Raw genomic sequence first — 3559 nt, 5'->3', positions numbered from 1 at the left:
TACAAGTGTGATAATGAAATACTCAAGCACTTTACCCAGGGGGCAAACCCCCATTTTTGGGGTCAACCAGACATGGGGTGTTGTAAAAGGTTGTTTGGTATCAACGTGTTCAGGAGACCTCCCTGAACACCTTCCAGGTGGACTACCCTAAAAATATTCTGCTGAAAAAAAATGGCGGCCATTTTCCAAAATGGCCACCATGTCTAACTAATATTAACCAATTTTGAAGATAATGTTTGAATAGAACCTCCTTTCACCACGTGTGTGGTATCATATTAAAGGGAATTAAATTCTCTATAAGATGATACCACATTTAATGGGCTTGGTGGTGATTATCGTAACAATTTTGGGCCAAAAATGTGATTTTTTACCATTTTTTCCCAAAATATGAATTGCACCAAAATACATTTTTCTCCATATTTCAAAAATCCTTTTCAGTAATGCATTGAAACTTTCCAGAAAAGTGCCCATATGTATGGTTAATATTGTGTGAAGAGGACAAGTTCTTTGCTTTTCTAACAATAAAGTTATAGTGCTCCAAACTTAAAATTTTGATATTTGCTAAAACAGCATTTTGTACATTACACACAGGCCTTCTCCCGCTTGCGGTATAACTCTGCGTCGGCTTTCGCGAACCTCGTTTCACCATTATGTGTGTTTAGGTATCATAGTTAAGGATTAAATTCTTACAAGATTGATATTTACAGTTATGGGGTTTTGGTGATGATTTGCTATTTTGGGCAAAATGTGATTTTTAGACAATTTTTCCAATATGGGAATTGCGCAAATACATATTTCACCATATTTCAAAAGTCTCAGCGTATACCTTTATACTTGCGTCTGCTTTGAACCTTGCCCCGTGAGCGTTTGCACGTCTTGAAGTATGTTGTTTGAAAAGAAATCATGTCACTCATAAGTTACAGATGATTCAGAGTCCCATGACAGTTATCAGCCTATGCAGGAAAGAAGATGCTTTTCAGATCACTGGTTCGCTGGCAGCAACCAAACTATCATTTTACTGGTCCATCTTCCTGGAGATGTCAGGACATTTTACACGGTTTATTTACTAAAGCGAGAAGCTAACTGGCGTATGAGGCTTTAGACTCGCTTGAATCATCGCGACATTGCATATCTTAACTCACAGCAGGGCGGGCGATAAGATATGGGGCGCGGGAGTTTTTGCCTCCCTATCTGGCAGAGTGAGAAACTACCGTTGAAACAGCCGCCGATGTGTACTATGAAGCACTGAATGCAGTGTGCATTTTGTCGGGAGGAGAGCTAAGAATGGCAAGAATAATAGTGTCCTTCACTTGAACATTGTGTCTGGGACAGGACTTACAATGCATTCGCAGGAAGCGAGTTGGTAATGGAGTGGCTTACATACCCTTGCCACACTGGGATGAATGGGTTTACACAAACCAGGGTTCATTCTGCTGTCTCTGCAGAGTTGAAATGATGTACTATTCATTTCTCAGCCCTCACATGATTTGGTGTAAGTAGTAGTCACAAGGGATGCAGAGATGGGATCGAAGGTTAATGGCAGGCAGTCGAGACGATAATTTGGTGCAACCAACAATTCACTGTAATTATCGCAACTGGACAATGCGCTGATTGTGAACGCATTAGACACCTTACCGTGTGAACAACTTGGGTTGGAGGCAACTGTCTTCAGTCAATGACCTAGTGATAGATAGAGCCAAGTACTTATAATGGTGAACACTTTCACACACAAAACAAGAACGAAGAGGGTCTTGCGGGCTAACAACAGCTGGCATCGGGGAAGTCAGGTATGAGAATATAATGCCTTTTCTGACGTATGACACAGATCATTGGCCGTGTGATGGAACTAGACATTGTTGACTTCGTATAGGGACCGATGAATGCAGTGACTACCCACCATCTCTCTTCCAGGATGATGGCAGAATAAGAACAGGTACCAAGTCAAGCCTAGTGAAAACCCTGAAAGAGGAGACCAAAGTGACCAGCACTCCTGCTCTGCCCCAACATGACAGAAAGACAGCAGTAGTCATTGATCCCATGTATGCCATTCGACACTGGTCCTTCCACAAAGGTGAAAGATTTTGGACCATTGCTGAACGATACAAATACCTGACTGATGTGCCTGCTGGTACTGAGTTCATGCACTTTTGTTGTGACAGGTACAGTGGACCAAGCCTGAGCAAGAACACAGGTATGCCCGATCAAAACCTGCCAAAGAATATGAAGTCAATGACCATTACACAGCTCCTGACCCACAAGAATTATTTGCAGTGGCAGCAAACAAGGCTAACCTCCTAAACTTCCTCTGTGAGAAATGGTGTGAGAATAAGCATCTGGACCCTGCTGTTGGTCTAACTCATCTCTACCTGGGTGGTGGATTCACAGAAGAGACAAAGAGCGTATTAATCACAAGAGAGTCTGTTATGGATGTTCCTGCTCTAGAATCGACGCAGAAGGAGGCTGATACAAGGATAATCCTGCACACTCTGTACAGTGTCCAGAATGACGGAGTTGAAAGAGTAGTTATCCACGCCAATGACACAGACATTATTACCATGTGTCTACACTATGGAGCAACACACCTGAGAGATCTACCAGAACTATGGGTGAGGACAGCCCAGAAGACATACTTACCAATCCATGAAATGGTGGTGACACTGGGAACTTCACAGTGTCGTGCAATGCCCTTCATCCATAGCCTGAGTGGCAGAGACACTACGAGTTATCCTTACTTCACCGGCAAGAAGGCATGGTTCAAGTGCAGCTTGAGTCTCGACATACCCATGATTGAAGAGTTTGGTGAGAACCCTACTGACATCGTATCAGAAGACCTCCTCAAGCAGGCAAGGACCATCACCACATCTGTTTACACATCAGTGGCTGATGACTTCCAGGAGTTTGATCTGGGCAAGCTCAGGGCATACAAGTTTTTGAACAACAGATCTACTCTCCTAAAGCTCTTGCCCCCCACAGAAGACGCATTCCTTCTGCACGTAAAGAGGGCTGCCCTTGCAACGATCATAGATAAGACTGCGCACATTGCCAAGCCACAAATCCCACCCTGGACAGAATTTGGGTGGACTCTGGATGGTCAGCATGTGGTTCCCGTTCCATGTACGCACCCAGCCTGGCCTGTGTCGATGAAGAAGGCAATATCGTGCGGATGTGCTAAGGGGTGCAATAAGAACTGCTCATGTGCTAAGAATTCAGTCCCATGCTACATAGGGTGCCGCTGCCAAGGACTATCAATCAAATGTAGCAGGATGCAGGACATCGGAACAACCGAGGTCAGTGACAGTAGCAGCGACTCAGATAGTGATTAGGAAGAAAAGCCGATGCAAGTTAAACGTATAGTAAAGTGTTAACTTTGGAACAATATAACTTGTTTGTTAGAAAAGCAATGAACTTGTCCTGTTTACACACTATTGACTATACATATGGGCAGTTTACTAGAAAGTTTCAATTCTTTAGTGGAAAGGATTTTTGAAATATGGAGAAAAATGTATTTTGGTGCAATTCATATTTTGTGAAAAAATTGTCAAAAATCTCATTTTTGGCC

Source organism: Priapulus caudatus, unplaced genomic scaffold (assembly GCF_000485595.1).
Source record: "Priapulus caudatus unplaced genomic scaffold, Priapulus_caudatus-5.0.1 Scaffold1899, whole genome shotgun sequence".
NCBI classification, from domain to species: Eukaryota; Metazoa; Priapulida; class Priapulimorpha; order Priapulimorphida; family Priapulidae; genus Priapulus; species Priapulus caudatus.
This window is presented reverse-complemented; position numbering follows the sequence as displayed.